At 36.4% G+C, this 26,893-nt stretch overlaps 1 long non-coding RNA gene across 1 annotated transcript in view; it reads right to left on the bottom strand.

Moving 5' to 3' along the window:
• Positions 1-266: 266 nt before the first annotated feature.
• Positions 267-26,893, bottom strand: part of LOC145691594 (uncharacterized) — a 51,643-nt gene continuing 25,016 nt past the window's right edge. The window contains exons 2-4 of the long non-coding RNA XR_014132422.1: positions 23,698-23,744; positions 19,112-19,266; positions 267-419 (exon numbers count right to left, since the gene is read on the bottom strand). This is a non-coding gene — a long non-coding RNA (uncharacterized LOC145691594). The remainder of the gene's footprint in view (positions 420-19,111; positions 19,267-23,697; positions 23,745-26,893) is intronic.

The following is a 26,893-nucleotide window of genomic DNA, read 5'->3' as shown; positions in this document are numbered from 1 at the left end:
TATGAGAAGTGAACTTAAAGCTTAACGCAGGATCCGAGCTTCCCCCATGAGTTGAACCCGAGTCTCCCACGCCAAAAGTATGTATGCTAACTGCTTAGCACCGAGGGAGCTTTTCCAGGAGACTGGAACAGGATATGTGTGGGTTGGTCTTATAACTTCTCCAGTTTTTATTGAATTTATGATTTAAGAAACAGTTAATGTTGATGAATTTATATTTCAGTTGTAAAAAATAAATAAAGAAAACATTTTAAAAAATATTTGTTTGATTGTTTTATTCAAATAGTATTCTCCCATTAACATCTAAATTACAGTTTTAACAACAATGTTTAAAGTATGTAAAATTCTCTGCTAAGTGTGTAGCTCCAGTTCATATTATGATTCTTAGGCTAAGTACCACATGTTTCCGTGCTTAAGATGATCTGAAAAAAAAAAAAAAAAAACAACAGAGAAGCAATTAATATGTTACTACCACAAACTTTGATATTTTAGTAATTACGAAAGATTCATTGGTTGCTTGTATGCATAAATTGAGCGGCTCTGATTTACGTATTACAAAATACCATAACTTTGAAAGATGGGTTCTACCATTTACGTAAGCTCTGAAGTCGGCCGCTCGAGAGCTAGAATCGATTTAGTAGCAGAGAAAATCATGGAAGATCACCTCACATACTGGGAGTACAGATTCTTTTCCCCCACATTATCTTGCGTAACGAGTATGAATTAGTTTAATTTTCTCTGAAAATAATCTTTTAAAATACATTTTGGTGTCTCAAGTGCATCATTTGCAAAGGTTAAACAAATGAAAACTGCAAAATCCTGATTAATCAAAATAGCCCTCTGCACTCACACACTTCGCCATCGCTTAGGCAATGATAAGATTCCGTCAGGAAAGGAATTTGGAGTCAGCGATGCGCAGAAGTCCTTAATTGCAAACTATTCCATCCAATCATCAGGAAAGGTCTTCCCTCCCAAGAAGTGATCAAGATGCAGAAAGGTGGTAGTCCCTGTAATTGGACAATATGATGGGTGATGAAGGGTGACCCATACAGACAGTTCTTTGCACGACAACATGGGAGTACATTTCCCTGCAATGTGAGAGCATTATGTCTCTTGAGCATTGCTGGATAAGTTTCTGTGAAGTTGAGAATTCATACCTTTTATAGAGTCATTCGAAAAGCGCACACCGATTTTGTTACATTAAATTATGAACTTTATATTTTTTATCAAAGCACACTAACAAAATTCAGAAACATGTTCAGCACACATTCCGATTTCAGGTATGGTGAGTGACGTCAGGCATATGATCTCCTCTACTGCGCTGGCATGCAATAACTCTATGTAATTCGCTATGACTGTCTGACAAGTTTCCACTTGGATTTCGCCGAACACTACGACAACGCTCAGAATTTTTAATGTTCAATGTTGAACCCGTTTCAATGAACCCTTTCTTAAGAGTCTTCATCCCGGCGAAATTAAAATACCGATAATTTTACAATAATTATGTGATATCTTCAAATAGATAAAAGATAATTGAAATATGGAACAAGAGCGCCCTAGACAGTATTATTTTGCGTGTGGTACCGTTATCACAAGTCACCTAGTGGCTTTCCATTTTCAGCTGATTAGAAACGCGAAAATAAATGCCGATTTTCAAAATGGCTCGAAATCGAAAGCAGATAAATTAGTCGTAATAACGGTTTCTTATGTAAAATAATATTGTCTAGGGCGCTCTTGTTCCACATTTCGATTATCTTTTATCTATTTGAAGATATCACATAATTACTGTGAAATTAGCGGTATTTTAATTTCGCCGGGATGAAGACTCTTAAGTCTACGAATTGTTTATCCATTCCGTGCCTCATTTCGCCCTAGAACCATACGAAGTCGCCTGCCAGTTGCTGCATAACTTTCTTCGTTCTGATAAAAAGTTTTCACAATTGTCACACGTTGCACTATAATAAACTGCTCCATGACTAGACACAGACTGAAGAAATGCTAGAAATTCAGACTAAGGCGACAATCGGAGTGTTTGTGGGTAGAGCAACAATACAAAACAATGTCGGCAATCGAGGAACAAAAATTTGCCAGACGATACAAAATCTGAGCGCTTTTCAAATACACTCTTTACTTACAAACAAGCTAAAATTCTGGTTCTTCGTACGGTAAGAAAAATTTGAATTCTCCTTTCCCTTTGAATGAAACTGTAAAATCTCATCTTACTATGTGTACGAACTAAGTTCCAGAAGTCATTTCTAAAGGATAAAGCGTTTTCTCGGCACGGAAAATTACTGATGAGCAAATGCAGGACCAAGACCAAGACCGGCGTGGTCTTTGTCTTGATCTTGGTCTTGCTTGCAAGAGTCTTGCCAAGTTTTAAGAAATCTTTTGCTTTTTATGGGTAAATTTTATTCATGAATATAAGGGATAATATCTACAATGGGCCAATAGTAACGGAAATACAATGTATGTTTACCTTCGTGTAAGTATAATGATAGTGTACAACATAGGTGATGGCCTTTATTTTGCTTAATTGGTGCCCACGCTTCACTACTTACAAGATAAATCACAACGTTTCGTAATCTGTTTATATTTTTTAACAGATCCAACACTCCACTAGTTCCCAGACTGGAGAGGCTACCACTGAGACGCATGAAAGAAAATCAAGACGGTACAGATTATTGAAAATACCACGAATTGCAAAATTATTTTTACACTCTAAAGGCGGCAGATTTTGCTTTCCAACCACGATTAGCTAATCCTTGTGTTAAACAAACTTCCAATTAAATACTGAGATTTTTGTTTTACTGATTCCAATATGTACTATGGGACAGAAACATGGACATTACGCAAAAGCGATGAAAAAATTATAGGCTTTTGAAACGTGGGCATGAAGAAAAACCGAGAGAATTAGCTGTGTTGAACGGAAAACGAATGAGAAAGTGTTAGAAATATTAGCAGTAGGGAAGAAAGAAAAATTTTAGATATTGAAAAGAGGAGGAAGAGGAAGTGGTTGAGATATTGGCTGAGAAAGAACTGTATTATGAGGGACGTGCTAGAGAATATGGTGGAAGGAAAGAGAGGAAAGGGTCGAAGGAGACTGTAGTTGAAGGAAGGTATTAAAACAGAAAATTGCTACGTGAAGACGAAGAAGCTCACTGAGGATCACCGTAGATCGCAGCTTCTCAATTTCAGCAAGTAACCTGCCAATAATGGCAGAATAGCTATGAAGATGATGATATGTTTAGCAATATTGATCAAAAAAGAGAGACGAATAAATTAAAATAATAATGATTATAATCAAACCTCTTAATGTTTTAGAATAATTTGAGTGAAAACTGAAAACGACTCAACTGTCTATTTCTTTTGTGTAAACTCAATTTATACAAATACTTTTGACCCTATACGAAATAACCAGATCAAACTCCAAGTTATTTGAAGTATCACTTGTGAATATTTATAGATTACTAGCATCAATTACCCACTTCTTTGAGTTAATTTTTTTTCAAAAATATTATATTTCGTTAGTCAGTCACTTTTTAATATTACCGATATCGGTCATTTTCGATTATTTTTATATTTCTCTCCTCTCCTCCTCCCCAAGTTGCGGCTCTAAATTTGGATTTAAACGGTATCAGAAGTGTCATTGTTCATCTCACAGACCCCGAAAATTATGGATTCGACACTAATATCGGTCATTTTTAATAAATTTAGATATTTCCCCCTCCCCCATGTTGCGAGGCACGGCATCGGAAGTGTCACAATGACCTCGAAAACCATAAGCTCGACATTGATAATGGTCATTTTCCATAATTTTATCTATGTTCTTCCTCCCCCTCCCCCTAGTTGCAGGTGCTGAATTTGCACGGGGTCGGAAGTATCACTGTTCACCTTAGCGACGTCGAAAACTATGGATTCGACACTAATATTTGGTCATTTTTAATCATTTTTATGTATCTCCCCCTCCCCCAGTTTAAGGGGATGAATTTGGTTGTAAACGGTATCGGAAGTGTCAGTATTCAACTCAACAACCTGAAAATCTATGGATTCGGCGCTAATATTCGTCACTTTAGATCATTTTTATATATTTTCCCTCCCCTCCGCCAAGTTACTTGGCTGAATTGGGATTTAAACAGCATCGGAAGTGTCACAGTTTATCTCAGCGACCCCCAAAACTATAGATTCGACTTTAATATCGGTCATTTTCGATCATTTTTCAATATCTATCACCCCCTCCTTCCCTAAGCTGCACCGTCAAAGTGATATGACAGAAACTATCACAGGTCCGAACATCATCTATGTAGAAACTATGATCGAGATCGGTCGGGTGGTTCAAGAGTTATTGAATTTTATTTATTTTTGTAAATTTTTCCATCCTGTCCCCCCCTCCCTAAGTTCTACCGTCAAAGTGATATGATAAAAACCAACCCAAGTCCGAACCTAATCTATGTTGAAAATTTGATTGAGATCAAAAAAGACAGTCACTTATATTTTTTAAATTTTTTTTACATATATATTTCCTTCCTCCCCTCCCCTACTTTGCACCGTCAAAATAAAATGATAAAAATTGTTCCAGGCCTGAACTTCATTCACCTATGTTGAAAATTTTATCGAGATCTGTTGGCTGTTTGAAGAGTTATATATATATATATATATATATATATATATATATATATATATATATATATATATATATATATATATATATATATATATCCATCCTCTGCCCTTCCCTAGGTTCTACCATCAAGTGAAACTTTCAAAAAAACTTTCCAGTCCTGAATCTCATACATGTTAAAAATTTGATTGAAATCGGTTAGGTGGTTCAAGAGTTATTCAGTCATAAACTTACTCACTTTTATTTTTATTTATATTGATTTTTGTATATCTCCCCCTCCTCCTCTAAACCCCTACGTTGTTTTCGTCAAAGTAAACTGACAAATAACATTCCAGGTTTGAACCTAATCTATGTTAAAAATTTATATTAGTAAACAATTATTCAACGTATAAGCATGTACTGCTTAACTAAAGTGAATCTGTACACTTGTTATGTCAATATCATTTAGTATTGTATGGTGATATTCTGTCAGTATCATTTAGTATTTTATGTTGGTGTTCTAGTTTATTTCATTTACTTTCATGTTTTAACTGTTTAATTTTATTATAATTTATACCAAGGAGTTAGCTTTTTCCTTAATAATCTTGTTTGACAATTTGGGTGATTCGTGTATAACCGTTGCACCTGAATAAGAAGAGGAAGAAATATATAATATAATATAATTTGTATACTCAAAATGTTTTTAAAAAAATGAAAAGTGTAATAATTTCATGAAGTTTAAATATACGGAATAATCCGTATTTTAGTGTTTTTCGTTTTACAAAGGAAAAGGGACCAGAACTAAATACTAATCTTTAAATATTCTTCAAAGAGCTTCGTAAGTAAAGTAATATAAATCTAAGCAGCTTAACAACGATATTTTGACTTTCAGCTCATGTACTTAATTTGGTATTTCGGAAAGAGAAGAAACCAAACAATCATGTATAGCTAATTATTGGAATCTTTTTCAGGAGGTGAAACCTGAATACAAATTTCCCCTAAAATTAAATGGAAATATTCTAAATTTTATGTTCTATTATCATCAATATTTTCCAAGTTTAGGCCTATTTATTTTCAAATCACCAGTTTGGAAATTGTAGTATACGTACTTTTATATCCTACTTAAAGATTCTCCACGGCTATGATAAGTAAAGAAAAGCCATATATATCTTTATATATGTATATCTAACATCTTTTAATATCTACAAACGATATGGAGATAATAAAATTATAAATAAATTACCGAAATATATCAACATGGAGGTTACGTCATTAAGTATGTGACATGATTTGATACAAAGAAGATATAATTATTACATAACTAATTATAATGGGTCGTCGAAGCTGTTTACGCATTAATGAATGGTCCTAATGTTTGCGCTAATGAAAGAGTAAAGATGATTATATGAAATAATTTTAAATAAAACAGTTATGGTTAAATAAGATGAAGATTAAGGAAGCAGTTAAACAGAACTATAAATGTTATGCCTGCCTCCCATGCTGAAAATGTCATTTATATCTCCATCATTTCTTGTGGATTGAGTATAGCCCGCTCCCCCCAGTGATTTTTAACGAATCATAGTGATTCTAATGATTCATACTAGTTCATAATGAATCGGAATCGCATGTTATAAAGATTTAAGATGTAAATCTTGTGGTAAGGAAGTTTTAGTATAAGTAGTAGTAGTAGCGGTAGTAGTAGTAGTAGCAGTAGTAGTAGTAGTTAGTAGCAATAGTAGTAGTAGTAGTAGTAGTAGTAGTAGTAGTAGTAGTAGTAGTAGTAGTAGTAGTAGTAGTAGTAGTGGGAGTTAGTAGCAATAGTAGTAGTAGTAGGAACGGGTTAGAAGCCCCGCAGGGCTTGGTTGGGTTCTGTTCTCGATATAAGTAGTAGTAGTGACTCTTCCAGTTCCGGTGACAAAGAACTGGGGGGAGCGGGCTATACACAAGCCTTTCTTGTTTAGCACACCGAATGTATATTGGTTGTTCCTTATAAAGCTGTTTGAAATTACATCTTATAATGCACCCGTCTATGGGAACATCTTTAGTTGATACATATACGAATCATGTTTTCTTGTGAAAATAGGAATCTAAATAAAATGTTTTAACATTAGCATGACGCAGTATAACCTATTTATGTGTATTTCTGTATTTATTCGTTATTGTCTCCAAAGCAATATTTATGTTTCAAATTTATTTATGTACCATGTTTTCTGTTCACTAACACTTGTGTCAACTACCGTGTCATGTAGATTGTACTTTGTTTCTATGTCCATAGCACATGTTGAAATAATAACTTACAAAATCATATACGGTATCTGAAATGTTAAATACTTATAATTCATGACATGTACTAATAAAACTTGTATGTGAATTCTGTTCAATTTGATACGTTATATTCTATTCAATTCTGATGAGTCGTACATGTTTTCTTTATAAACTTATACTTTAGTCGTTCACTATCCGACGGACTAGAGATAAACTTCTTTCCGGAGAACAATCCGGTGGCGATCTATGGGCCGTGTTTGATGTTCCTAGTTCTAACAATTGCGGACAGAGGGCGTCGAACAGAAAAACACCATTGGGCAACAACTGCCACCTCCAGTCTGATGTAATGTAACACGTCTGTCAACGGTAAGGATGTTTTCGGGGCTGCAGACCTGGACATCGGCACCAGCGCTTGCGTGACCGGCATTATGGGTAGTGGGGTAGGACAGAGAGTGGCTACCGCAGCCAGGATGTTTAGTATCCTTAATTTGGAGCTAAGAATTTGGAAGAAGTCCGTCGAGAAGTTACGACAACATTATTACGCTCTGAAGAAAGTTCGGTAAGCAAATGCCGTTTAAATTAAAATAAATTTATGTGTAATGAAAAGAGATTTACATAAATAAAAGGGAAGATTGTATTCAGGAGAATAGCCAACTGGAGAAGATTTTTTAAGAAAAAGTGTATAATGGCGTTATGTTCGAAAAGTAAGGACAATGTGGACAGTGAATTTGTGTATACATGTTGTAATATTAGTGTGTCAGCCGAACAGATAAATGTATCAGAAAATGGAAAAGCCATTCAATGTGATGAATGCCAAGGCTGGTTTCACTTTTCATGTGTAGAAATTCCTGATGATGAATATGATCATGTTAGTGAAGAAAATGTTAGATGGTTTTGTCCGAAATGTAGAATTAGTGACACAGTGGAAGGAGATAGTTTGAAATTAGGAACAGAGAAAGAAACACGTGTAACTAGTACGGAAGTTGACAATTCTATGGAGAACCAGAATGCTGTTGTTGTTGCACACAAAATTGGAAATGAAAATGAAGAATTGGATGACAATCTAATTATAAGAGATGAGACAGGAAGTGATAATTCAAATGAAAATAATGAGAAGAAAAAGGAAAGTTTGACCTCTAATCAAGACGACATCCTTAATTTGATACTACAACAGTTTACTGAACTGAAGTCTGAAGTTAACTCAAAGTTTAACAAAGTAGTGGAAATAAGCAATGACTTGAAAAGAGAGTTGAAGCAGGATATTAGGAAATTGAGGGAAGAGATTCGAGGAGATATGGATGAGACGATACAACGATTGGATGGAGAAATCCGATATTAAGCAGAGATAAGAAGAACACACTCATCGTATTGAGAACATTGAAACGAAGCTTGAAGATATCGTAGGGTGTCAGGACGTTTCCGAGTCAAGATTGGAGAATCTAATAAAGGAAAATGAAGACAAAGAAAGTAGTTACTCAGAATTCAGATAATTTGAGGAAATTAGAGGATGAAATGAAGACAAGGTTGCAAAAGGTTGAGAAAGAATTGAAAGTAATCACAAATAATCAGGCTTCAATTGTAGTTCAACCCAGGGTCACAACCACTAGCACAATAGTTACTGCTACAATTACTAATACTGTGAGTAGGCTTAAGCCCATTGTCAGCCCAACGTTGTGGCCAAATGTAAACACCGTTCCCAGCTATCAAACGATAAATTATAGTAATGCTACTTCACCACCAATTAGTAACGAAGATACGCCAGTTGCTAATACGTCAAATTCAGAGCACGTGCCGGAAAACATGTTGATATCAAGTAATAATCAAAATAATCCCGGAATTAATACCTCATCTGCTTGCTTAACTAAGATCAAATATAAAGATTTACGTTATTTTCCACGATTTAATGGACAGAATTCCGGAGCTGCAAAATCATTTCTAGAGGAGTTAACGGAAACAATTGAATTGTTTGAGCTACATGAGAAAGAGAAGCTAGTCATAGCCCAACGATGCCTAACAAAAGGTGCAGGCGCTTGGTTCAGAAGCTTACGCCAGGAATTTAATACTTACGAGGATTTTGTTAAAGTATTTAGGCGTCAGTATTTATCACCTCGCCTAGAGCGCGCCCATAAAAGACAACTTCAACACATCCGTTATGATAAGTCAAGATATGTCTCAGTTTCTGATTTCGCATGGGATCTTGTTGAGCGATATCAGAGTATTTCGAGTACCCCTGATGATGCCGAGCTTATGGACCTAGTTTTAAACAGCATTCCACCAGCTGATGCGAAAATTTTACGAGCGACACCTAGTAAGAATTTGCATGACTTAATGCTGAGATTAACAGATACAGAAGAGGTAGATGATAATACTTTCAACTCGTTTAGTAGGTACAGTCACAACCGAGACAACAGAAGACCTCTCCTTCGATCTCCAAAGGTGAATTTTGTTAAGAGATTTCGAATTGATTCCTCGGTACAAACTGATATTGCTGGAAATGAGCTTAATGTAAAGCCGCCAAGTCCCACGTTGGCTTCAGATTATAGTCGTCAAGGAAATGATAATTGGAGATTTGGTAATAGAAGAGAACAATACCGAGGAAGCTATGGATTTAGGCCACGGAAGAGGCCATACGGAAAAACTAGCGCTACACAGACATGTAGTGTAAACGAACCAAAGACTTCCTCAGGAAATTGAAATTTGGAACAGCATTCTCCCATATCGCCTGCGTTAAACAACACTACCAGTCAGGTAAACAATTAACGCAACCAATTGTAAAGGGGAAAATCGGTTGCGTAAATGAACATATACCCCTTACTAAACAAGATACGTGTGCTATTAGCTGTAAATATGACACAGAACTATACTATCAGGTATACTTTGTAATTGATGAAGATACAAATAGAACTATGAACCATGAAGATTATTGTTTTCTGTCTCCATCTGTTAAAGGCAGTATTGTAGGTATTCCGTTAGCTTGTCTTTTCGATTCAGGACCTGAACTCAATTTATTGTCAGAAAGAATTTGGAAACAAGTAACAAATAAATTTCCATAAGCTAAACTTCAACCGTATTCTAACGCATGTTTGGGAACGTTTGCAGGTAAAGAAAACTTCCAAGTTCAAGGATTACAAATAATTAATGTTAAAATTCAAAATCATCTGTTTGAAGTTCCAGGGTTTGTAGTTAAAAATATGAAACCGGATCTATTACTTGGTAGACCTTTTCGTAAAAAGTTCAAATGTATAATTAATAATGGAAATCAGAAGATTATTCTTGAAGATAACGTAGGTCAATCCGTAACCATCGATGTTTCTCAACCAACGTTTATGCACCTGTCATTATCAAATACAAATTCCACATATGATAGTTGTTATTCTTATATAGTCTCTGAACCATCTATAAATGATGAGCATGTACGAATACCGGAACCCAATATAACAGAAGAAGAATTGAAGAACTTCGTGAACGACAGAGCGGATTTAGGAGAAGATATGAAGTCACGATTACTATGTTTGTTGTTAAAATACCGGCACATGTTCACCGAGTACCCTCGGAGGATTCGAACGGAACCTTACAAGATACAATTGACTGACGAAGAACCAGTAGTTGGGAAATTGTACAGCGTTCCTCAGGCAATGAGAAAAGAATTCGAAGAATAGTTTGGAAAATGGGTGCAGCATGGTATCGCGGAAGAGATATCCTCTCTTTACCGAAACCCCATGCACTGTGTGCGAAAATCTTCAGGAGGCGTTCGTCCAGTCCTTGATTTGCGGGGATTGAACAAGAAAGTAATTGCACCTAAAGTTCAAGTAGAGCCCATTTACGAAATATTGGCACGTCTGTCAGGTGCAAATATATTTTCATCTTTTAATTGTACATCGGGATATTACGATCTGGCGTTGCATCCATCATCGTATATGTACACTAGTTTCGTCTATTTAGGCCGTCAGTACTGTATGAAAGTACTTCGTATGGGTCTGGGTTCCTCTCCTGCTGTATTCCAACAAGCGATGAACAAATTCTTTAATATGAACACGAGGTCATTTGTTACTGTCTATCTAGACGACGTGTTATGTTTTTCTTCTAGTTTGGACGAACATTTCGCTCATTTGGAAAGAGTATTTGATATCTTCGATCTAGCTAACTTTTCCTTAAATTTCAGGAAGTGCAAGTTTGTGCTTAATGAAATAAAGTTTCTAGGACACATCGTCAGTGGTGATAAAATACAAGTTGACACAAGGTCCAATGAGGCTATTAGAAGTTTTCCAGTGCCCAAGACCCGAAAACATTTAAAATCCTTTCTGGGAATATTAGGTTGGAGACATCGCCATATTGAGAAATTTTCTGAATTGACAGCACCTTTATATGCTTTGTTGAGAAAGGATGTTCCTTTTAAATTTACACCTGAATTGTTTGAAAAGTTCGATAAACTACGACAGCTGACAAGTGAACCACCAGCATTAGGACAACCAAACTTTGACCTTGATTGGCATCTTTTTAGTGATGCATGTAATGAAAATTTAGCAGGTTATCTCGCTCAATATCAAGACAATTCTGCTGATCCTACCATAATAGCTTATGCTAGCCGACGTGTAAAAGTCCATGAACTGTCTATGCCGATATTCCAACTCGAATTGCCAGCAGTCTTGTTCCTTTGTGAACGATTTTCCAGTTTTATTCTTGGACGAAGAACGATTGTTCACTGTGACAATAATGCTGCAACATATGCTTTCTCTCTCAAGAACTTAGATGCTAGAACTACGAAGATAATATTGAAACTTCAGAGGTTCGACTTAACTTTTGAGCACATAGCGGGGAAAGAAAATTTCGTAGCGGATGCCTTAAGTCGATTCCCGCCAGAATCATCGAATTCCGTAACTCAATATTATATCAATAGAATGGACGAAATCGCAGCCTTTACCGATAATTCTGTGGAAACCCAACATCTTTATCATCCATCTAAAGATATTTTCCTATACTATGGAAATTTTATTTTTAAAGAGAACCCTATATTATTAAAATATAAAGAACTTCAGGAAGCGCAACAAAAAGACCTTTATTGTCAAACCTTGAGAAAGAAGTAGGAAAACTCTCTTAACAATACGTACATCAGATTACATCATTCTGTACTTTTTGTGCGAATGTCAAAACAGGAGGTTGGTTGCTTGTGGTACCAAAAAGTTTGACTGAAATGATAGTGACGCGAATACATAATAAAGGTCATTTTGGACAGGCTAAATGTTTAGCATTCTGTAAATCTTTATTTTCTGGAAAACTATGAAATCTGACATGGTTAGATGTATAAGAAATTGCTTGCAATGTGCGAAAACGAAATATAACAATCGAAAGGTTACTAGTAAGGTATATCACTTGACTGTTAATTATGCTCATCAGCGATTATGTCTTGACTTGGAAGGCAAGCTCCCTATCAGTCGGGGTTATCAGTACATTCTATCTGTTGTCGACATTTATTCACGCTTTGTTTGTTTCTACCCAATTAATAAGTCGCATACGCCAGAAATAATAAAAACATTGGAGAGAAATTACTTCTTTGTCTTCCCATACTTTGAGAGTATTATCATTGATTAAGGACCTCAATTTTTGTCTCGTACTTGGAAAAAGTACTGCGAAGATCACCATATCGAACATCAACAGACATCTCCATATACACCTCAAGCTAATGGTATTGTTGAAGGGCGGTATAAAGAGTTGAACAGGTTGATGAGCCTTTATTGTGCACAACACCAATCCAACTGCAGTCTAATGTTAAAGCATGTCCAGGAACTGTTGAACAACACTGTCAACATAGTAACTAAACAAATACCAGCAGAACTCTTCCTGTCGTATTCTCATGTAGAAACGTTTAAAAGGCAATATCAATGGCCAAACGAGATGTATCCGATAGATTTAAATGACCGCCTATTAGCAATTCAAAATCCAATACTCGAAAAGGACAACCAATCTTCAAACTCTAAAGAAGTAACCTTCAAAACTGGAGACTGGGTGATGCGAAGAACTCATTATCTATCATCTGCAATTAAGAAAGAAACAGCAAAATATATGCCTTGTTATGTGGGACCATATATAATAGATAAAATCCTGAGAAATTGTGCCACACTAAAAACTTTAGATCAACAAGCTGCAGGAACTCAGAATTTCAGTAACTTAAAGCTGTGTAATTTATCTGATGATATGAAAACTGTTTTATTAGAAAAATATCGAACAAAAGAAAATACATCTTAAATATTGAAAAATTGTACATAAATATAAAATTTTTCAATTTACAGAAGGGGGTAGACTGTACTGCTCCACTAAAGTCAATCTGTGCACTTGTTATGTCAATATCATTTAGTATTGTATGGTGATATTCTGTCAGTATCATTTAGTATTTTATGTTGGTGTTCTAGTTTATTTCATTTACTTTCATGTTTTAACTGTTTAATTTTATTATAATTTATACCAAGGAGTTAGCTTTTTCCTTAATAATCTTGTTTGACAATTGGGTGATTTGCGTATAACCGTTGCACCTGAATAAGAAGAGGAAGAAATATATAATATAATATAATTTGTATACTCAAAATGTTTTTAAAAAAATGAAAAAGTGTAATAATTTCATGAAGTTTAAATATACGGAATAATCCGTATTTTAGTGTTTTTCGTTTTACAAAGGAAAAGGGACCAGAACTAAATACTAATCTTTAAATATTCTTCAAAGAGCTTCGTAAGTAAAGTAATATAAATCTAAGCAGCTTAACAACGATATTTTGACTTTCAGCTCATGTACTTAATTTGGTATTTCGGAAAGAGAAGAAACCAAACAATCATGTATAGCTAATTATTGGAATCTTTTTCAGGAGGTGAAACCTGAATACAAATTTCCCCTAAAATTAAATGGAAACATTCTAAATTTTATGTTCTATTATCATCAATATTTTCCAAGTTTAGGCCTATTTATTTTCAAATCACCAGTTTGGAAATTGTAGTATACGTACTTTTATATCCTACTTAAAGATTCTCCACGGCTATGATAAGTAAAGAAAAGCCATATATATCTTTATATATGTATATTTAACATCATTTAATATCTACAAACGATATGGAGATAATAAAATTATAAATAAATTACCGAAATATATCGACATGGAGGTTACGTCATTAAGTATGTGACATGATTTGATATAAAGAAGATTTAATTATTACATAACTAATTATAATGGGTCGTCGAAGCTGTTTACGCATTAATGAATGGTCCTAATGTTTGAGCTAATGAAAGAGTAAAGATGATTATATGAAATAATTTTAAATAAAACAGTTATGGTTAAATAAGATGAAGATTAAGGAAGTAGTTAAACAGAACTACAAATGTTATGCCTGCCTCCCATGCTGAAAATGTCATTTATATCTCCATCATTTCTTGTTTAGCACACCGAATGTATATTGGTTGTTCCTTATAAAGCTGTTTGAAATTACATCTTATAATGCACCCGTCTTTGGGAACATCTTTAGTTGATACATATACGAATCATGTTTTCTTGTGAAAATAGGAATCTAAATAAAATGTTTTAACATTAGCATGACGCAGTATAACCTATTTATGTGTATTTCTGTATTTATTCGTTATTGTCTCCAAAGCAATATTTATGTTTCAAATTTATTTATGTACCATGTTTTCTGTTCACTAATTCTTGTGTCAACTACCTGTCATGTAGATTGTACTTTGTTTCTATGTCCATAGCACATGTTGAAATAATAACTTACAAAATCATATACGGTATCTGAAATGTTAAATACTTATAATTCATGACATGTACTAATAAAACTTGTATGTGAATTCTGTTCAATTTGATACGTTATATTCTATTCAATTCTGATGAGTCGTACATGTTTTCTTTATAAACTTATACTTTAGTCGTTCACTATCCGACGGACTAGAGATAAACTTCTTTCCGGAGAACAATCCGGTGGCGATCTATGGGCCGTGTTTGATGTTCCTCGTTCTAACAATTGCGGACAGAGGGCGTCGAACAGAAAAACACCATTGGGCAACAACTGCCATCTCCAGTCTGATGTAATGTCACACGTCTGTCAACGGTAAGGATGTTTTCGGGGCTGCAGACCTGGACATCGGCACCAGAGTTGCGTGACCAGCATTGTGGGTAGTGGGGTAGGACAAGCATATGCCCATGAAATCAAACTTGGGGTCACATGCACAATGTTTTTGTCAATTTCATGAAAATGTTATTTCGATATTAATTTTATGAGCACACTATAAATTTCCAACGGACGCTTGAGTCACTAAACCAAGGCCATACCCATGTAGTCGGCACCTATGATTTACGAAATTACGAAGAAGAACACCCCTAATATGCGTTGTAATGAAATGAAGTATCTAGTTTAATGTCCCACGATAACGTACCAAGGCTAAGGAGACGGTAATCATGAGAAACGACTGAAGTGGTGGAATGAAGAAAGTACGAGGAAACGCAAAATCCGCTCACACGGTGTTTGCTCGCCAAAAAAGCTCACATGGCGGAAAATGACACCTGTGTGGCTTGAAAAGGAGCAATACTTACAGAAAACCTCGAACAACCAATTTAGAAAACGACATACTGTAGCTATATGCTACAGGGGCAGATCGACTCAAACGGATTGCATAAACTAGTGAGAACAAACACATCCACTCCAGCGGAATTTTTACTGAAGCCAAGAAATTCAAGTAAAAAATGCTATGAATTTTCCCCCTTCTTTTTTACATTCTATAAAAATATTCAAGTAGTGCCGGTACTTGTGCAAGACTCTTGCGCAAGGGTCTTGGTCTTGGTCTTGCAGGTATGGTCTTGGTCTTGGTCTTGGTCTTGCGTCCCTCGGTCTTGGTCTTGGTCTTGCATGCACGAGTCTAGCAAAAACTACAAGACCAAGACCACTACGGAAAATTATGGATTCAAAACTAATTTTGGTCATTTAGGACATTTGTTTTTCGTCTCTTCTCTTTAGGACATTTTCTTTTTTAACTTGAAGTTAAACGGCATAGGGGATGTCATTGTTCATCTCAGTGGCTCCGGAAACTATTAATCTGAGATTAACATTCGTTGTTTTCCATTATTTTCATGTCACACACTTTCAACTTCAACTCTGGGGTGCTTAAGATGTGAGTACCAACTTTAATTGAAATTGCTTCAGGTATTCATAGTTTTTCTGGAATATACATTTTTATATACAGGGTGTTAATGAATTATACTGTAAGAAGTGATTCCTTACTTCAAAATAAGAGAAAATTTTCATATGGACCTATGGCAAAAAGTGCATAGTTTCAGAGCTAGGGTTGTCCAAACTCGCTCAAAAGCCCAATTTCAAGAAGTTCTATTTCGAATTCTAGAAACTGTGGATGGTGGTCCTTATCAGAGTAAAGGAAATCACGCATCACCTCTTATCGTTTGTCGGTATAGTTCATTAACATCCTGTATATAGCATCAATATTGTAAGGTTCCATATGCTCACGTATAAGCAACTAATGTGAACACATGCTACAATCACGAACTCGTGTTATACTGTTCAAAACATAATGCAAACGATGGAAGACGGATACGAAGAAGAATCGGAAGTAAACCAAAGATAGCCGACCTCCCTACAAGCGGAGGTCTATAAAAGAAGACTGCAAGAGGACGGAAGAATCAGTTAACAACTAATCAATAACATCTTTCTTCTGGGGCCACAATGGGATATCGAATTCCTTTAGACCTATCTCTGGAGGCTGAAATGAGTGAAAGAGATATCCTGTAAGCACCTTTTTCCGGGAACGTAATGAGCTATGGGGAAATCTTATAATATTCTCCTCAGACTAGAAAAGAGACTACCAGGGAAGTCATGGGTCTTCAAACACTTATGAAATCGAATTTTAGAAACCCTTAAAACAAATGTTTTGATAATTTTCTTGTTTGTTAGTTTTAAAAATCTAGAAGCTTGTAAAAGTTTTAGTTTCTATTCCATTTTAAGTACCTAAAACATTATTTTTTATTTAAAAATAATTTAATTTAATTGCAAAAGGCAAATTGTTCTTATCCCCTTTAGACTCTCTAGCAACCATAAATATTCATTTTTGACAATTTTTCTGTGGTTTAGTTGCAGTAGGCTACACACATGCCAGATTTTATAGTTGTAGTCCTACTGGAAATGCTATTAAGATATGCTATTAGTTTATTTGAGAAAGAAAACACCGAATTGACTTAGTAATCTTTTATAGTACTAGTCAATACGGTGGATGTTTCTTTCTCAAATAAACTAATCAGGTGTTGCCTTTTGGTTTCTTTGTTTCCTTCTACATTCTGCAGGACTCGTAGAAGCCGCCTTCGTGTCGTTTCGAATGACATTTCTGGAATGACAAGGACAAACAGTCATTAGCCTAAATACTAATCCCAACAATATTACCCTACTCACATACAAATATGCCTTTCAAACCAGATCGGGCAAAAACGGGCAACATTCCGTCTTTCTTTCTAACAGATAACATCCACCACTATTATATCCAGCATAGAATAGAACTGGATTCGGATGGACTAAAAATAAAACTCTACATGAAATTCAATATCAAGTATACCAATTTTGAATTTCGATCTAATTTTATTTATCCTTATATTGACTGGTAATATGAAAGCAGATTAAAGTTCTACGTACGTGACACGAACGTCGAATTTACAAGAATGTTTTACACAATCATTATTTATGTCTAACAACGAAACATTATTTTGTTTTCACATCATGAACTTTGCGTCCGCTACCGGTTTGGATACATAACCTTCTTCCACGACTTTAATCTTTCATATTGGTACTGACTGTAGGCTCAACCCTTACGAGCTTCACGAAAACCTACTGTACCTATTTCTACACACCTTAGTCTTTCCTTACTAAATCTGTAAGGTCCTTCATATTTCTGCTAATTTCGAATTTTTAGGTTTTGACCAGGTTTGGAGGGTGTCTGGACCACTGTGCACCCTTGAGGTATTGGCAGGACGATTTTTTAAAATATAGTTTTTCTCAGTAGGAATAGTCACTTGTATACAGCTAAGATAAAGTTTGACGTGATTTTTGTTTGGGCAGAGCCCTAGCATACTGGCATATCAAAGTTTGACGGGACTTTTGTTTGGACTTCTCACTTGCCCATACAACCTCAGTAAAGTTGGACATTTTTATTTTTGGTGTTTTACTTAACGTTAGATAAGGCTGTAGAAAACCTACAAGCATACCAAACTTCAATTTTATATTGCAATTTCAATTACTTTTTACACGAGTGTATACAAAAAAATCATTTAATCTTCTTCTCTTTAGATCAAATACAAAACTAAAAATTTCACTTTTGGCAATTGTTCTATGGATTAATTCCAGAAGGTTACAAATGCACCACATTTCATCCTTGTTGTAATACTGGAAGTGGCTAATACAGTAGAACTCCTCTAATCCGTCACCTTTGGGACTTGGGGTATGGTCGGAACGCAGAAAAGGTAGGATAATCAGAAAATACTACCAATTTACAGAAGAACACTGTCGTAAAACTAATGAACAGTAAGCCTAAAAACTGAACACTACATTACAGAAAACACTCACAACGAAAGAAATGGTACAAGAGGTGACGAAACACTAAAGTGGACAAGCGGTAACAGTAAGTGAACAACAATGCCGATGCGGCAGTAAACGACCATGGACCTTGTGAGTCACCGACGAGTCGGGACAAGTTCGACTCGAGCACGGTCGAATGAACCGGATTGGCGGACCAGCCGAGGGCGGACGAGAGGGTTTACATTGTAATTATGAGGTGTAGAAGGTTTTTCTACACGGGGAGGATTTTTCTGCTCGCCACCACACCCCGCTAAAGTTGGAAATCTTTATTTTTGTTGATTTACTTAGATAACGCTATCAAAGACTTACAAGCATACCGAATTTCATATTTTTGTTCCAATTTCAATTACCTAAAACGAGAAATTTAATGTCCAGAGAAAGAAAAGATAAAACTCCCATTTAGGTCCATATAACATGAGGATTTTCTTTTCACTCCGTCTCTATTTTTACCTCCTGAAAATGTAAAAAGACATACTTTTAACAAATTTCCAGTTGGATACACTCCTAAAGCTGTAAACATGCCAAATTTCAACTTTCTACGTTATTGATCTTATGCTAGTGAATCAGTTGGCATTGAATTAGTTATATATTAGAGGTAACATAGATAAAGTTGAATATTTCTGACATTGTTGTGCCACTTACTATCTGTGGTACTGCTCCCACAATTCTCTCTGGTACTTTCATCTGGAATCAAAGTTCCCATTCTCCATGTTATCCTTTGAGAGGCATGCACAAACGGACTCGGCTAGTTTGCAAGGACAATCAAAGTTACACTCACAATCTGCGTCGTGTTTTACCTGCGAAGGCAAATAGGTTTTCTTTAAACATGTTGTAATAAGAATTTTTCGAGCAATTAAAAAATTTCTTATGCTTTAAGAATAAGAATATAAAGCATATTCTTATTCTTAAATATGTATCCCCCAAGAGCAAAAACGATAATAGTGAGAAATGCTGTTCTACTAAATTAGTCTACAAAAAGTCATTAAATTGTTTCGAAATATCTAAATAAATAGAAAGAATTCTAGTTCAACAGACTTTGTAAAAATGAAATTTACTTAAGTGAGACACAAATAATTTCAATAGGAATGGAGACTCATTACGATGTTTAAAAGGGTACAAGACTAACGGACAAGAAGATTAGAGAAATGTTGAGGTATCTAACAACTACAAAGATAAGAAGTCCCAGCATTAAAAATTATTAGAAGCGAATCTCAAAAATAAGGAAAGAAAGTAGGAGAAAAACATTGCCAAGTCCACTTTTCGTCATTTTGGACATATTTAATCTTTTAAGATCTCTATCTGAAGCTCCTTTTACAGCTTAATATCTCTATATGAAGCTTCTATAATAGATGAATACTTCTATCTGAAGCTCCTTTAACAGCTTAAAATCTTTATCTGAACCTCCTTTAACGTCTCAAAATCTTCTCTGAAGCTCCTCTTACAGCTTTAGATCTCTATCTGAAGCTGCTTTGCACAGCTTTAAGATTTCTCTTTGAATGTCCTTTCACAAGTCAAGATCTCTATCTGAAGCTCCTTTGACAGCTTAAGATCTCTATCTGAAGCTCCTTTGACAGCTTAAAATCTTTATCTGAACCTCCTTTATCGTCTCAAAATCTTCTCTGAAGCTCCTCTCACAGCTTAAGATCTCTATCTGAAGCTGCTTTGCACAGTTTTAAGATTTCTCTTTGAATGTCCTTTCACAAGTCAAGATCTCTATCTGAAGCTCCTTTGACAGCTTAAGATCTCTATCTGAAGCTCCTCTGACAGCTTAAAATCTTTATCTGAACCTCCTTTAACGTCTCAAAATCTCTCTGAAGCTCCTCTTACAGCTTAAGATCTCTATCTGAAGCTACTTTGCACAGCTTTAAGATTTTTCTTTGAATGTCCTTTCACAAGTCAAGATCTCTATCTGAAGCTCCTTCGACAGCTTAAGATCTCTATCTGAAGCTTCTTTGACAGCTTAAGATCTTTATCTGAACCTCCTTTAACGTTTCAAAATCTTCTCTGAAGCTCCTCTTACAGCTTAAGATCTCTATCTGAAGCTGCTTTGCACAGCTTTAAGATTTCTCTTTGAATGTCCTTTCACAAGTCAAGATCTCTATCTGAAGCTTCTTTGACAGCTTAAGATCTCTATCTGAATCTCCTTTGACAGCTTAAGATCTTTATCTGAAGCTCCTTTAAGAGTTTAAACTTTCATGTTCATATATTTAAATGACTCTTATAGTGTAAAAAAGCAGCGTTAGTTTACCACACAACCTTTAAATCACTCGTTTTTTTTTTGTAATGGACTTGATTCCCTTGTGCTCTGAAAGAGGAATCGTCCAAATAGAGGAACAGTGTTCTGAGTGAATGTAGCACAATTTGTCATACTTATTTGATGATAGAACTGTGTTGCGTAATAAAAATACCGGAAATTACCAATGTTCTTAAATCTAGCAATGTTAAAATAGCCTACGTTCTTGAGAATTATTGAGGTCTGTTTACAAGCCAGTGCGAATACCCAACTGTTAGACTGTTTAAAAAATCAAGAAGGAAGTATCACAGGATAATAATATATTACTTGAAATTTTAAAACATTGAACTCTATTTTGGTTTCTGAGCTGGAGTGCAAAATAATAAATATACAGACAAACTTATCTGTCTTTATTTTACCTGATTATCCATAAGTAGAGTGGGGACACTTGATGAAAGTTTTGTAACCAGATTTCCGATTTTTTTGTAACTAGGTCTAGTGACTTTTGGAGTATTTTATGACCCTTTTTAATGTAAAAAAGGGTATGGGATGTGTACTTGTTCCCTTTTACGGCTACTTTTTCCCAATCCCTATGACATAGTCTATGGCACGAGACTTCCTTAATTTCTTTACACGTGTGAACGACCTAACAGCACCAGACTGGGAATTGAGTTTTATTTGCATTTAATATATGAAGGTTTACAAAATATTAATGTCAAAATTAATAAAATATTATTTCCCTTTACCAAAATGTTTTAGTCATATTACAATATTGTTCACTACTGTTTTCTTTCTGGATTATAGTAGTAAACCCATGTTTCGACCCTTTACTTTGACCCTGCAAAAATCCTTTAACCATATACTGCACCATTGCACGTGGTCATCTTTTTGCACAGGTGAAAGCACATGTGGGACCCAGCTACTGCAACTCTTTCAAAGGTCGAGATAATATTTTATTATGGACTGGGCTGCATTTGATCCTATCTTCAAGATTTACTGAATTTCCTCGTATGTGATATGGCGATTCTCCTACACAAAAATTCTTATTGCTGCATCATTTTCATCTGCAACTGCGATGCTAGGGCACCCAGAGCGATGCCTAACTGTCAGGCTTTGTAGGCCGCATTTAAATTTCGCAACCAACTAAAAACAGTTGGTTGTAAAGGAGCAGAGTTTCCAAAACACTTTTCTATACGATTATGGCACTGTTCTTGCGTTAAACCTTACTTAAAATCCTTAAAGATCATTGCATGGAAAGCACGTCACTCTAACTCCCTTGTTACCGAAAGACAGGCTCAAACTACCTACATTTCAAGGCCTCTAACTTTTGAACAAACCAATTTAAGCCTTGCAAGCATACATTTCATTACTAGAGGGTATACGTTTTTAAACTTATACGTTTCACGTTTAAATTTGTGTATCTACTTGCTTAAGGCCTGAAGAAAAATGGCTGAACTATGTTTGTACAGTCAATGTAGTCTAGCTCTTTTTTGTTACTTTGCTTAGAATTCCTTATAATTTGAAGACAGTTTTCGTCTAAAGTCAACAACAAAATTTTTCAATTTTAAAATTTTATTTAAAAGCAAAGGAGATGTGCAAGAATGTGCCAACTACAGAGAAATAAAACCTACGAGTCATGCGACGATCTGGGGAAGAGCAAGATTGAGAGAAGATTCCGAAATTACAGAGATTGAGACCGAGACCGAAGATACCAATTTGGTTTAATGTCAGGTTGGTCCACAACGGAAGCAATATTTGCACTTAGGATGCTAATGGAAAAGTACAGAGAATACCAGAAGGACCTTCATATGGTTTTCATCGACTTAGAGAAAGCGTATGATAGAATACCACGGGATTTTATTTGGTGGACACTGAATAAGAAGTGTATTACATATATCTGTTTAATTCAAGATATGTATCATTTATGTAGGACACGAGTGAAGAGGGCGTGGAAAATAACAGGAAAGCTCACAGTTAAAGTGGGACTTCATTAGGGATCTAGTATTAATCCATACCGTACCAACGATCGTCACGAGGAATAATAGTGAATTGAAGAGTAGCTTCATATTACAGTAATCGCCGAGCGTCGAGGAGGATTGCTACTAGAACTAATAGTGAATGGATGGGGAGATTCGTTGACAGTAATCACCGGGCGTCCAGGAGAATCGTCAGAAAGGATTGCAAAGTGAATTAGATAAAACTGACTGCGGTGCTCAACCAGCAACTGAACAGCCCTCTACAAAAATCACGGTCCCCATGAGTTGCATAATGTAAACATCCGCAGTTAAGTTACGATCTTCAAACAGCTGATCACCTTCAACGATTTAGCGCGAAGAAAATGGTGCCGCAACGTCCAAAGTGTAATTGTAGATGCGCAATATACTCCATCGAGTCCTTTTTCACCTTATATCTAACAACAGGTCCTGTTTGTTTGCTGAGTGTCCACAGAAGCTTAGACTCCAAACTTTCTCCTCCTTACAGGGAAACTTAGCGGCGTCTCTGTGATGCTGTAGGTAGCAATTTCCTATGATTTCGTCGGTCGAGTGATTACGCTTACATCAACATATTACTGTAACTGATCTTGTGGATATTTTAATTGACCACAGGCGTTCTATTATTCAGATGTTGTTTCGGAACAAGGACAAAATTTTCCAGGAAGATAATGATAATGTCATGTAGATGTTAAGGTGTAGTTTCCTGAACATCAGAATGTTTTATACCACCTCCCTTGGCCTGCAAAATCTCGAGACTGATATCAGTTCTAGAGCTCAGACACAGGAACAGATATCCTCGTCCATTCACGCTGCCAGAACTAAGTGATGCAATATATGAATAATTATACACTATTCTCCCTGAAACTATTAATGATTTACCGTATATGTTTCAGTCTAATTTAAAAGTGGTCTCACATCATCAATGAAGAAAGTTGCGTTTTCTTCATGGGACTTCCGTTGTTTTGATAACTACAAATATGATACAGTAGAAGTTTACTTACTCGTGACAGTAGTTCGTGCCGAGAATCTTCCATTGGCAAAGCATTTGCTGTAAAGAAAATTAAAAGTATTATTGGCTGAAAATCATTGAGCTATTTAACTGTCTTATGTTTAGGCTGATTGTAATGACAATTGTAGAAGATATTTGTAATAATAGCAAACTTTTACATATAAAAATAAGTTTTTCACATGCTATGTTAAATCTTTATCTTTTCACCACTTGGATAAGGCCTAGGCATTGCTCTTAGAAAAGCTAGAATTATTCAGAGTTAAAGAAACCAGTGAAGATTTCATGGAGAGGATCAAGTGGACTCTGAGAATTTTTTAAAGATGAACAAACTCACACATACCTGAAATTGAGTTGGAAATTCTGTTCAAATTTTAACTGTTGATAGTTAAGTTTGGCTTAAACTTGCGATCTTAGGAAAATTAAATCTAAAACGTTAAGATATAGGCATTTTACCAAACATCTCTAGTAATCCCAACGATTCGAGAAGCCTGATCTTTAGAACATCAGTAGAACTACTTTGCTTGTAATATATAAGAAAATTTCGATATAATTCATGGACCTGCTTTCTGAATGCACACTTGAGAAACGTCAAATAGCAGAAACGCATGGATAATGCTACCAAGCTATGAAGACATGGTGAGAAAGAGATAGAAGTAGAAGGCTGTTATAAAGTCCTTGCAATAAAAATACTTATAACTTTTTTAAATAATGATATTGCAGTGAAATACATTTTAAATTGTAGGATGATCTGTAAAGTTTTCGTTTACAACGCTATCACAATAATGATGTTAGCAACACTGGTGACAACAAAGATAATGTAAATGGCGACGGTACCAGAGAAAGCAGAGTGTGTGCGTGTTGGTATGGGGAACTTAAATCAGGTGGGCTGGTAGGTCCGAAATCAGGTTCAGACGTGTGACAAAAGAAAAATACCTCCTGATGTCAGGAGTACAAAGAGTTGGCACACCAAGTTTCTGACTACCGGAAGTGTTTGTGATAAGCAGAGAAGTGGTTCGCCGCCAGTGTACCCTAAACATGATGCAAAGGTTTGCTGACAGCCTGGAGAGAAGCTCAAGGAAATCGATTCCGTGGCGGTCGCTGGAGTTGGGAATCCCTCAAGCAATAACGCGGAATATAATGCGTAAACATTTGAAAAACAAACTGTGCAAGATTAAATTTGTGCATGAACTGACAGAAGAAGATCAAGACACGAGACTGGAGTTCTGTAAACTGATGCTGGAACGACTGCATGATGACAGGGAACTTCTGCAGTTACTCGTTTTCTCAGAGGAGGCAACTTTCCATGAATTAGGGAGGGTAAACAGTCACGACTGTCTTCTTTGGCGAACTAAAGACCCCCATGAATATGAAACGCACGAAAGAGAAAGCCCGAAAGTGAATGTGTGTTCTGCCGTAACAACGAACCACTTCATACGCTTGTTTCTCTTCGACTTAAACAATGTGACACGGGATACATACATTCCAATCCTTACAAATTTCCTGAAAAAAAAATGAAATGAAATCTTTGAGTTTTACGTCCCACGGTTATGCCGGTTAGGCTAAAGGAGACGGTGATGATGAGAGATGAGTGAAATGGTGGAATGAAGAAAGTGGGAGGAAGCGGGAGAACCCCGAGAAAACCCACGAGCACGGTGTTTGTCCACCACAAAGTTCACTTGGCGGGGGCTGGGATCGAACCCGGGACCCCAAGCACCAGAGGTGAACGCTCTACCACTGAGCCACCGCGTCCCCTACAAATTTCCTGATGCCCAAATTGGTTACGTTGGGAATCAAGAGTAGTATCCACTACAAGGAAGACGGAGCCCCAACACATTTTGCACAAGTCGTCATTGACTATCTTGACTCATACCCGTCAAGTGGATTACGCGCAGAGAACCCTATCGTTGGACCCCTCAGTCCCCTGATTTGTCACCCTGTGATTTATGGTTATGGGGCTACGTTAAGACACAGATGTATGTGGAGAAACCAAAGGTCTTGTGGGACTTGAAAACCAAGATAAGTGAAGTGATCCATGACATTTCTGACAGTGCCAGACGGAATAGCATTCACGGATTTCGCCGGAGGTTGAAGGAACGTATGGATGTCAACAGAGTCCACCTGGAAATGTGACGATGATCGTAGCTGTGAATCTATGAGTGATGATACAAAATGAAGATCTCAATGAAGATCTTAACATTTACTGTATATCATTGCAATATAATTCTTTATGGGGATGGGCACGAGTAGAGTCAAGTGTAATTTTCTCGAGAAGAGTTCCGAGCCGAGTCAATGTTTTTGAGGTCAAGTTTCGAGTCGAGTCGAGTTTGATAAATAATACTCCCGTTCATGTCCTTTCAACTCGTAATGAAATCATGGCCTAATTAGACTGGACAGTGAAAGTAATGAGAAATGTAAGCAGTAATGTGGAATTCCTTTTGTGTTGCTCATGAGAAGGAATACTTTTAGTGTTGCTGGCATCTCGTCTCGATAACGCGACGACAATAGATTTCTATAACGAGAGATGATCAAATGTCGTGAGCATCAATATAAGTATATACTGTAGTTCTTACCGTCAAGGCTGAGAATTGCACTGTCGAATTTTTGAGCCCAAGCAGAAACCCAATCCAGGTAGTGATGTTAAACGGTTTGGCTTGGTTCAACTGAGAGAACAGCTCGAGCAGGCTCGGTTGGGATTAGTCATCGGCTAGGTTCACTTAAGCTGATGATTGGCTTGAGTTGGCTCGGTTGGGATGAGCCATCGGGTCGGAGCAATTGAGCCGATGGATCGAGCCATCTCGGTTGGGATGAGTCACCGACTCGATTCGACTCGGATCGGCTGATCCATCGGTTCCAGCTGACTTGGTTGAAACAAGGCTATCTGCTAAGTTCGACTCGGCTGAACTGAGACGGTGGCTCAAGCTGGCTTGGCTGGGGTGAGCCATCAACTCGGTTCGATTCGGCTTAGGTGAGCCACCAGTTTAAGCCGGCTCGGCTGGGTGAGCTGTTGGCTCGGCTTACTTCTCGGTTCGGCTCGATGGTGAATGAGCTAGAGCTGAACCGCTCGAGCCGTTATTAACCCTAAATTTGGGTCGAGCAGTTTTGAACATGTTTCTGGATCGCCCTATAACTTTTAACAATTTTTGGCTCTATCCCGAATACTTAATGATCCGGAGTTCAAACCCAGAACC

Source organism: Thermobia domestica, chromosome 8 (genome assembly GCF_964235325.1).
Source record: "Thermobia domestica chromosome 8, izTheDome1.hap1.1, whole genome shotgun sequence".
Classification (NCBI taxonomy): Eukaryota; Metazoa; Arthropoda; class Insecta; order Zygentoma; family Lepismatidae; genus Thermobia; species Thermobia domestica.
This window is presented reverse-complemented; position numbering and strand designations above follow the sequence as displayed.